Here is an 11,607-nt window from a genome sequence, read left to right on the forward strand (position 1 = left end):
CCGCCCCGGGGCAGCCCCCTACCCCTCCAGCCCTGGGCTAACGGGCACCCCTCGGGATGCTCAGGGGCATACAGCCTTCCCCCCACACGACCCGCTGCATCTCCTGGCACTCGGGGGGGCCCGGGGATGGGCAGGTCAAAAAACATCCCCAAATTCGCCATGGACAGCTACAGCAGAGCCAGAGAGCAAATTAGGGACTTCACACTCCCGGTCTTTCTCCAACTGTAGCACGCACAACGTCGTTTTCATGTTTCCTGGATGCACATCGCAGTTCTGCGCGGACCCTCCCGCACGCGCGCTCCACCTCAACCCCAGGGTTGTCCCACGCAAAAACTGCCGGTGGTCATAGGAAATGGAAGAGCCAGTTTTAGCCGGGGGCTCAGGTGCAACACTTGTCTCGTTGTTTCTTGTGAAGTACACCAGGGACTGATCCGAGAGACTTATTTATTCCACCCAGGAGGGAACGGTTTTGGTTTTTTCTTTGACTGCTAAGTCATTTTATGTTGTTCTTAAAAATAGAGTATAGGCAGCGTTTTTTGGGTCTTATCTGCCTCTGCACTGGCATTCTCAAAATGCAACCGTGCTATACATACACTGAAAAAAAGAAGACCTCTCCGCCAGTATCATCAACCACTTGGGCTATATCCTATGCGTGTGTGCGAGCATAAGAGGGATTATGTGCTTATGTCATCCAACAGCTTTTGTGTAAGCAGTGACTCATCACTAAAATATATGGGCTGGTTTTGCCTGTTACTCCATGGGATCACCGAATGCGCCAACCCCTACAAAAGTGTCCACAGGCACAGAAACGTGGCCCCAGGCCTTAACTGGGTGCATTGCACAGATCGTAATGGTTTGCTTCTTCCGCTGGGCTGAAGCTCACCCATCCTTTCTACAACACTTCAGAGACAGGTCTTATGCGCCAGGGTGCTTGCATGCCCCGTGAATGGTAAAATCTTTGGAAACGGTAGTAAATGCAGCCAAAAAAAAAAAAAAAAATTAAAAAAAGGCTTTCTGGTTTTCACACCAAAATTTCAAAATAAAACAACGTGGCATTTCGAGCTCCTCAACTCGGGAAAGCACCCGGGTGAAGGAGCTTTGTCTTCGTTCTTTACATAACCATCTGTAGGTCTGTTCTCTGCTCTGACCTGCAGCTCAGCCACACCGAGGCTGATGACACCCACCAAAAAGAGCAAGCTTCCCCCCCAAGGCATCTGCTCTGCCCCTGCTTTCCTGGAACACCATGCACGGGAGCAAGGAGGCTGGCAGGGCGGGCAGCAAGCGCTGCCTTCTTCCGTGGATCAGCCGTGTCATGATGGGAAACACGGGCTCGGGCTCCTGAGTCCCCTTTCTGCTTCATGTAAAAACCGGCATTTAGATATTCCAAGGAAAAATCTCTCGCAGTTGTGAGCAAACATTACTGTGCCTACGTCCTGCTCATGAGTAATGTCTTGCCGTCACCCCTCGATTAACCAAAGTTATGATTTTGGGGGGGGTGGTCATTTCTAACACCTCTTTGGAAACAGCTGCCCCACAGGCTGTGTATGGAGACATGCCCCAACGCACAAGCTCCGTGGATTTGGGGGGGGACACCAAATTAATTGGCCCCACACCCGTTTCCAAGGCACTCATCCTGCAGCATGCTCCACACCAACAGGACCAACCAGTCGAAGACTTTGGTAAATATTCCCTGGGGTAGTATAGATGAGGCACATTTTAAATAACATCAGAGTTTTGACACACTTCAGGAAGCCGCATTAAAAAACAACCCGTATCTCCCAGGGATGTCAGGGAAAACATTCAGCCACAGCCCAGCTTGTGCTACAGCTTCACGGTCGCAATTACAGAATTCTGGTTAAAAAAGTGCTCTTATTATAAAGCCCTATTGCCAGTACTTACAACATCGTGAAAAACGATCCCTCAGATTTAAACTTCTTTCTTTTGTTCTTAGCTGAAAAGCTATTTTTTAATTTTTTTTTTTATTTTTTTTTTTACTTTTTCAGTTCCTTAGTGTGGAAAAAGGGATCTGAATCCTGCACCGGTGTCCAATTTATGCTAGCTGAGAACCAAGCGCTGTGTTTTGAGGCTTGAAAAAAATTATGCAGCTTTATTTAACTTTATGTTACTGCACCGTTACACAAGAACTTAATACAGTTTGGATTCAGGGAACAAGTCTGGCATTTAGCTAGCTTCTGTGAGCAATGTCTTCAGAGGAAAATGAGAAGATACAGTCAAGTTATTTATATTTGTAATTACCATTAATCTGTATTACTAATGAGGGTTTTGATCCTGAAAATGGATCCATAAACATGGACTCCTGCACCACTGTGGAGCTGTGATGTGCGCAGAGGCCCATAGGAAAAATTTCCACTGAAATATATTCTACACTGATAATTTGGACCCTAAAATAACTTTGAACATCTGATTTAACTTTGTGTGTATTGCTCATCTCTGAGACTAATAGGGGACACCTCAATTTCTTTTTTTTTTCTTTTTCACTTAGTAGTAAAACAAAATTTGAGATTGTTACGGGCTATCACAGTGCTGTGCCTTCTCATTGCAAACACCGCTCTAAATACCGAAGGCTAAATTAAATTAATATCTACAATCCTGAACCTACCGAGTTGATTAGATGCGCTTAACTTTATGCGTACGGATTTCAATAGGATTACCAATAATACAGAAAGTCAAGGGTATGTGTAAATCCCACCAGGAATAGTGCCTCTGACTGTAAGCCCGCTGGATTCTTAAATACCAACATACAGTTCTTAAAACAAGAGACCCCTCACTCGTCCTGATGTCCTCTAGCTGCTACTTGACAAAATAAGATTGAGAAATATGATAAATTATAGCAGTGCCTACAGAATGCCCGGGGCAGAACCGTGTTGCACGCGTACCGGCAGCCCAGGGGGATCCCACGATGGTGCCTTGCGTTTGCTGGGAACTGCCCTGCTGTGATGCTGTGGGTCCCCCGAAAAGTGACACCCTGAGAACGTGCTGAAATTCTGGAGGTATGGGACCATGTCCTGCAGTCACTGGTTCTGTCACATCCGCTATCATCTCCAGGCCACCTCTTGCGTCCTTTCATCTGCAGCATGGGTGGAGGGGGCTAATTACTTAATGAATGAATTAATGAAAAAGAAACTTTTCATCGCAATTAGACTTCAATGCGGCCATCGCTTGCAGCGAGGCGTGGGTGGCTGGCTGGCGAGTGTAATCTCCATGCCCTCTGCTGGCTACAGCCAGCGTGTCTCAGCAGCGTGCCACCACCACCACCACCACCACCACCCTGCCCTCACAGCTGGGGGAAGGACCGTGAGAAGGACCACTTGGCCCCTCCTGGGAGAAGATGCTGGGAAGTGCTGGCAGTGGCTGTAGCCCCCACTCTCCAAATGTATTTTGTCCCCTGGTTTTATCAGAGCTGTGGCCCTGGTTTAAGCACTGATATGCTGGTGGCTACGCTCCAGAAGGACAGGAGCTTGAAGCCTCTGTGGTTAGCCGTGTCTCGCTCTCTGATGCTGTTAGCAAGGGCATCTGAGAGAAAGATTGACCTATGAGTTTGGGAGCATTATGCTGGTCTTAGCAGCTGATCTGGGCTTTAATCGAATGATCAGTGTAAGGATTGTCCCATAGCTCAGGAGGGCTAATATGGGATCTCTCCGTCTTCTGAGCCATCTGTGACTGTCCTCTGCCAGTCCCCTTCTCTCTTGCAGAGGAAGAATCTGGCAGAGGCAGGGCTGAAATCATACTATCTGCCAGAAGTTTGAAATTTAGAGCTGGCGTACGCCCAGTGACTAGTCCTCCCAGAATGAGAAAACAGTCCTTTAAATGACTTGTTGACTCATATGACTAGTAGTGAGAAAATTCCCTTCAGCCTAGAATAATTTTCTACAGCCGGCAGATACACGTGTCCCTTTTTCATCATCACCTAGACCTCTTCCAAAATCTGCCGACTAACACAGGAGAGCAAGGAGAACCTCCTGGTTCTGCTTCTCGGGGCACGCTGCAAGATGCTGCTTTACTTTTAAACCTTTCTCATCACCAAATCTTAACAGCAAGGGTGGAGACCATGCCCAGAATTTTGCAAATGAGTGCTAGGTGTTGTTTATAAACCATCGTCCTGTGGTACTATTTCTTATATGACCTTCCCCTTGGAAAATTCCTTCTCCAAAAAAAAGAGGTTGCAGACTGGGTGCCGGATGCCCGACAAGTGACTATATCAACCGTTCCAGGAGCACTGCTCAGAAGTGAACATCAGCCATCTTATCACACCCAAAGCTGAGGCCCAGCCCAGCTGCTCGGGGTAAGATGTCCAGAGCCCGAAATGAGGCACTTCTGGGGCACTCTGCTCCTGAGGAAAGTTGTCTCCCAAACTTCAGTATCCGCAGTTGTGCGATTCAAGCACATGCAGTGCACAACGTCCTTTCCTATCCGTTATTTCTAATGTTTGCTGCTGATTCAAGCACATGCAGTGCACAACATCCTTTCCTATCCGTTATTTCTAATGTTTGCTGCTACAGCACTGGACACTTGTTCTCTGCACAAGCATCCACTCTTTTTTTCCAGGGCTTTTTTGAATCCCTCTCTGAGCAATATCCTGTTGCTATGAGTTCCACAGGCTAATGGTGTGGAAAAATATTTCCCTGTGACAAGAGCTACACCTGTCCAACCCCCCTTCTGTGCACCATCCATCACGCTGACAGCATAGGTAACTTGCCCGGGATCATGTCAAAGCGTGAAATAGCTATAAAGGCAAAGCATATGTGTTTGTCATTTTTGTCATTAATGGGATCAAGTAAAACTAAGGCAAAGCTATTGAACTGTGCCTCGGAACCCGCAGGAAGCTGGAGCCATGTCCGAAAGCAGCTGAGAACGGTGGCTCCTGCTTTGGCCTATGGAAAGCGTGCAGGGTGAGCAAGGCTTTGCTCTTCTTATTTATCTCTTGGTGTTTGCTGTGCCCGCACTTCAGGGAACATGTTAGGTTTCCTTTCTGTGCCCAAACAGGCTGCACAGCCTGGTGCAGGGGCAAAGCCTGGAGGGACATGGGGCTGCACCTACCTGAGATATGGGGCTCCCCGGTTCAGCGGGGAACCCTAATTCAGCAGGGAACTGGAAATGACCCCCACCTTTCCTTTTAGCCAGGCAAGCAAACCCAAGCAGGACAGATCTAGTGAGCTTTTAAGGCAGCTCTCTGGTGTGATTAGTTAGAGCCTAACATGAGATAAAATCAATTGGAAACTTGTGTGAGTTAGGGCTGCTCTCATCAGTCAGAGTTTGCAGCAGCCAAGTGCAGCGTGATTGTTATTAATACCTGCTACAGATATATAAGCTGAAATGGTGCTTTACAGTAAAAAGAAAGACAAGTTGCTCTTTCCCAAGAACAGACAGGTTGTGGATCTAATTCAGAGCCATGCTGAGCACCCCGCACATCTGTAGTGATAGGAACTGGCTGTTCTTAGGAGGAAATATACTGGTGCCTTATACGCACCCGCATTTTCTCATGATACCATGTAACACAGAGGGATGCTGTTTAGGAGTTCAAAATGCTGAGTATTGCGATGCCTGTGGTCCTGCCCAGGAACAGTGTTAGATATTAGCTGGCTCACATGCCATAGGGGACTTAGGACAAGCCTGTGCTTTGTGCCCGCCTTCCTCCAATGGAAAATGCTTTATGCCGATGCAGTTAGTCCTGCGTTAAGGCTGGACCTCAGCATCGGCTGTAGTGCTCACTGCTGTGACTGCTGTGATAATTCCCGTGCTGCGATACGAATGGGATTGCATCATAAACCCACACACCTTAGCCGCGCTGATGGCCAAGCCTACATAATAGCCCAATGCATCGGTGCTAATGATCCAGTGTTTATGGTGGCCCACAGCACTGTTGTCATGCCAACCAGGTGGTATTCCTCCCTAGGAAAAAAAAATAATAACAACCAAATAAATAAATACTTTCTAATCTGTGTGTTTAATTGGAGTTGGAGGTTAAATCTGAAGGGGGGGAAATCCGGGCTGAAATGACAAACCAGCCTCTGTTCAGATGAGAACAGAGTGAGACGTCTTTCGCCCCCTCCATCCCCCTGCCCTTGGCAGAAGACTCTGAAAAACCTCCTCTCCGGCGAAGCAAACCCCTCCTGTGGCAGGGCAGCGGAGGGGGAATTTCTGCCTCATCAGTCCCTCCCTAGGGATTTGGGTCAGGCCGGGGACTTCCACGCAGAACCCCCCTACCCTGGTCCCACAGCTCCGTGGCTCCAGCAGAGTCACGGCAGAGGGGAAGCCTGTCCCTGCTGCTGCCATGCTGTGCACGAGCGCCCAGCAGCCTGCCGAGCCCGCCTTCTGCTCAGCCCCAGCACCTCTGCTGCCCCGGCGGAAATTTCAGACTCTGGCGTACCCATCGGGGTGCTCACAGGAGGGAGGGTGCTGCTGTGGACCCATCTGAGCCTCACTCCTCCTCTCTTCCCTTTCTGAGAGGGCGATGTGCTCCCGAGCTCCAGCTCTTCCTTAGCTCAGTCACCAAACCTGGCTTCAGAGACCATTTTCACAATCTCTTCTTACAACTTTGTGTAATTTTGCGTTTCATACTGAGGTAGACTCCCGCTGCTGATTTCTGGGACTTTGTGCCTCGTTCTTACTATTTGCCTCCTGGGAAATTACCCATTTTCCTCCGAGAAACACATGTCTTGTTTCTACCGGTCTTTTTCACGAGTCACTTCTCAACTGCATTTCCAATCCCTTCTTCTTGCCCCTCTCTTGTCCTTTAATCCAGCTCACATTACTGTAGCAGTAAATTATTTAAAGCAGGCAAATACGTGCAACAAGCTCGCTTTCTGTCAGACGCGAGCCCGTTCAGAAACTGATACACTCAAAATTTCTTTCTCTTGGCCCAGCTTTCTCTTTAGCTAGCTTTTTCTGCCATCTGGTCCCAATGCCCCATATCCCACCATCCGGTCTCAGTGCCCCATATCTCACATCCCTGCAGATGCCTGCCTTGGTTGTTAGAGGAGCATCTCATCGCATCTGCAGTTTTCTTGTGGACCTCAAACACCCCCAAGGAACCACTAAGGCCCAGTTTACTGGCATTCACAAAATGATTCCAACAACAAGAATAGCTTGAATTTTAACAGCAAATAAACCAAATAAACCCCAGAATGGGCATAAACCCTTACACTACAGATTGGACCAGTAGCTGGCTTGAAGAGGAAACTGGCCAAGGGAATGGCTTCTCCTGCCTGTGCAGTTTTCCCTTGCAAGGTTTCTCACACGCCTGCTGTGCATTTTGGCAATGCCACTGCCAGCACAGGCAAGACATGGATCAGGTGAGCTCTAAGTCTGGTCCATCTCCAAACTCCTGTTTTTCCCCTTACAACTCCAGTTAAAATTGAAGGGAATGAGGGATACTCAGGATTCAAAAATTCCACCACAATACCCCAGATCGGGCACTTCAGAGTTGAGAGCCATCACCGGCACACACCACCTCACCCACTTGTCTTTGCTGGCGCTGAGTTAGCCGAGGCAGACACAGCGATTCCCACCTGCCTGCAATGCATCATGCACAGCTAGTGAGGCTGCACGGGAGTCTGCATGAATTTCTCCCTGTTGTATGTGAAGTACGTGAAAGGCCGCTTCTCCCAGTCATGTGTCCTTCAGCTGGTTTTCAGGAGACTCCTTTCCACCCATCCTCCCATCGGTCCATCAGGCCTAGCATAAATGCATAGCTTTGTTCTCTGTCCCTTAAGGCTGTGCCAGTGAGAAACAGTAGTAGGGTTTGACCAAGAGACTTTAAATAGACCTGACCATTTGCGTGCTCTTGTAGGAAATCTTTAGCTTCAGTAGCATCTGGGTCTTTCTCCCACTGATGTTCTCGAAGCTGAGTCAGGTTTGAATTGTCCTGGAGATGTTCAGGGTCTCTCTCTTACGTCTTCAGGGTGTCTGGGTTGTTGACCCTGTTGAGTAATGTCATCTCATGAGACAGAAACACATGTCCATTGAGATAAGGCTAAGCTGTCTTCTCTAAGGAGCAATAGGTTTGAAATCAGATCTCAGTTAGTATTTCTCTTACACATTCAATTGGTGTGACACCCCCCCTCCACTGAAATCCTGCAGGGATATATTTCAGTGGGCTAATTATAAATTCCCTCTGTCTCGTGTTAGCTGGATACAGCATGCCTGGTGGCATGAACCTCCCCTCCTTCACTGTTGTGCACCTCTCTTGCTGCAGGCAAAAGTAATTTCCCCAGCCTGGAAATGTGATTTAATTTGACCTTGTTCACACAGGTTCTGCATCTTTTACATTCCCACCCCCAATGATAAAACAGGATCAGAGGAAATTGCTGTGATTCACAGCAATGCTCTGCCTCAGCCTCCAATTCTTCTTGTTCCTTCCTCTCCCTCTATCCCCTGCTCCGCCTGCCCACCACAGCTCTTTTCCTTACAGGGTACTTTTGACTGTAGGTGGAGGATGTGAGAGGGATGTGAAGATGTGAAACCACGCTCTTGTGTCACATCTCCACCACCAGGAGAGGCAAACTGCCTGTCTTTCCTTATGGGCCGCTTCAGGAGTGAAAGAAAAAGAAATGGAGAGCAAGGGCGAACAGGGAATGTTATCAGAAGCAAGGGCAGTGCTCTAGCACTCTGTTTCTCAACCGTTTTTCTAGCAGAGCCTTCCGTAAGGGAATCGCCCACAATCCCTGCCTGGATCCACTCCTTCAGCCCTCCCCTCCCATCCCAAGGCTGCCATGGGGTGCTTGCCTGCACCTTCACCCTGCCCAGGGTTCCTGCCCCCCGGCCTTGCCCTCCATACCACTCGCTCTTCATCCAGCGCTGCTGAGATGGTGACAAATTGCCTAACTTAAGGAGGAGCATCTGCAGACAGGCTTGTGCTCTCCTTGTACAAGTTCAGAAGATCTTGTCTGTGGGACTGCCTTTCCCTTGTCCCGTATTTGATCCTCAACAGTGAGACCTAACAGCGAGCTTCTCCAGCGAAGACTGTCTCTTCAGCAGTGCCAGAGGAGTATCTATGATACAGTTGCTACTTTGCAGAATCCTAGAGCATACAAGATGCTTGGCGAGGCACTCTCTGGCTGCACATCAGCCGCCTCCACCAGTAAACTTGGGCAGGGGAAGAGCAAGCCATTTTACACCAGCTCACGAAAGCTGTAAGCCATGACAAGAAGCACTGGCTCTCTGTAGCAATAAGCTGCAGAGCGCTATGGAAGCATGCTTACAATATTTTCCCAGTAATGGGGACGGCATCAATTGTCAGCGAAGCAGACAATCTGGCTGCACGTGTCATTCAGACTCATTAATGCCCTGCTCCTCATCTGCCTGCTTTCCCTTTTGTGCTGAACTGTTACTACAGCCTTGGAAAATCTGCTGGGTCCAGTGCCAAATTGTGTGGATCCTTTCCCTCCAAGCACAGAAGATTTTTGTCCCATTTTAGGTGTGCAGGACTGTTATGCTTTACAGCAAGTTTCTGAAGGGGATGAGAAATGTTTGAGATCCCTTAAGAAGGGATGAGAGCTATATTCGGTACTGTGATAGCTTTATCTATAGCAGGTCATGCTTGCTCTTTCTGTCTCCACTTCAGCAATTTGCATCAAATGGAATACGGTCTAAACAGGTCATACCCAAACCCAGGTTGTCTTGGGGTAGCTTGGCCAGACAGGAAGGACCTCAGGCAGTCTCTAAAGAACCAGTAGCTGCACATGTTGAGCTTTTGCACTGCGAAGAGAGCAGGGAGGGGCAGGATGGAGGACAAGGAGAATACATCCTCTCATCAGTACTCTGTGAAGTTGGGAAACAGCTGCCAGAGCTGGAGACCAGAATGGATAAAGGTCAAAGCCCTTGCATTAATGTTTTGCTCCCCCAGTTTGTACAGACTTAGAAAGGAGAGGAGGCTTTTGGCCTGGGGAAGCTGGGTGAGGTCCTCCAGAGAGTAGACTTCAAAAAGCCAGAAGGTCCAATTCTGAGCATGGGGTGGGTCATCTGCCTGTTGACGGGCTGAGCACTGAATCAGTCCAGAGGTCCGGAGGATAGAGGGCTTTGCTTGCCCTCCATCAGCTCGACCCTTTCTCTGCCAACCAAAGCAAGATGCCTTGTTCCCTGGTGCCCCGAAATGAAGGCAGGTGCCTCTCACATGGAGACGAAAGGCCACCTGGAGCAGCCTGGTCTGAAAACCTCCCAACCTGGCTTTAAGGAGTGGCAGTAGGAGCTCATTCCCAGTGAACTGGATGTTTGCACAGTGCCACGCAAGGCTGCCCAGTGACTCAGTGGGATCCAAGCGCTGCCCGCTGCCGAGCAATGCTTTTGTGAGTAAGAGACTCATACAAGCCATCCACGGTTTCTATTCATTTTCTACCACCCCCCCAGGCAGCTTGTGTGAAGCTGAGCAAGTCGCTTGCTCTCTCTGGCTGCATCTAAACTAATCTTCATTATTGCACATTTTGGCTAGCTTTCATCCTCTCCTCTTCCATCGCGAGGAGTTTGCCTCCATCCTTCATCTTCCAGGAGGCATGAGCATGCCGACGCTCCCCTCTGTCCTCTCACTGTCTCTTGTCTATTTAAACTGTAATGTTTTAGGAGCAGGGACATTAACCCTCGTCTGGATTAGCATCACTCTAATGTAAATAATATTAGTTACATTATAGATGTTTCCGTAATTAGAGTTCCTATTTCTATAGGCATTTAAACACCTCGTCTCCTCATTTGACAGTTATGTTATTTGATTTGTGTTCTCCTGATGTGGAGATCGGTACAGAAACCCTTTTATCTCTTCTGATGAACGGGTTTAGACTATGATTGGATTTGATTTTTTTTTCAGAACCATGTGTAGGGAGGAGCCCACAGATACCAGGTACAATTTGTGTAAGGTGGGATACTGCCACAGAATTTGAATGGAGGTTAAATAACATGGCAAGAAGCAGGGGCTGAATCGGTGGGTTTTTTAAAGGAACACGAGGCAAGGACAAAGCATTTCAAAAGCAGGTGGGGAAAAAAAAAGAGCTGGCCTAGGCAGTGAAGCCTTTTGGGAAGAAAACTTGCCTCCCTGTTCCCGTTTGCCTGCCTTTTGCATAGGACACGTCAGTATTTGCTGGTGCTCTGAGGGAAGCCCACTCATGAAAAGGTTTACCAGCGATGATTTTATCAGAGAGGCTTGTCTTGGCAGATGGCTGTATGTTTTAAATTTAAACAGAGAGGCATAAATAGTAGAAAAGAAAAGAGGGTAATAAGAAAAATATTAAACTGCCCAGTGCAAATCCTTGGGGAACTCCTATTGCAATAACTGACCTCCCATATAGCACCATTTATTTCATACGCTGGCAGCTTTATAGGTGCTTGTACAGCTACAGACGAACACCAATTTGCCAGTGCAGTTTGTTTTGATAACTGTTGTTTTCAATAAATCTATATTAAAATCAAAGGGAAAATTAAATAGACTGAAGTCAGTGGCACTGGAGATAAGGTAGCACATTACTACACCGGCCTCTTCAGTGGCGAGGAGCTGTCTCCTACCTTCAACAAGGATCACAGGTGGGATGAATTTCAGTGGTCTCAGCTGTGCTTTTCAATGGCAGCCAACCTAAGTGAGCATATTTGCAGCAGGGGGAAGGG

The sequence above is a fragment of the Egretta garzetta genome, unplaced genomic scaffold (genome assembly GCF_000687185.1).
Source record: "Egretta garzetta isolate BGI_Z169 unplaced genomic scaffold, ASM68718v1 scaffold145, whole genome shotgun sequence".
In the NCBI taxonomy this organism is placed as follows: domain Eukaryota; kingdom Metazoa; phylum Chordata; class Aves; order Pelecaniformes; family Ardeidae; genus Egretta; species Egretta garzetta.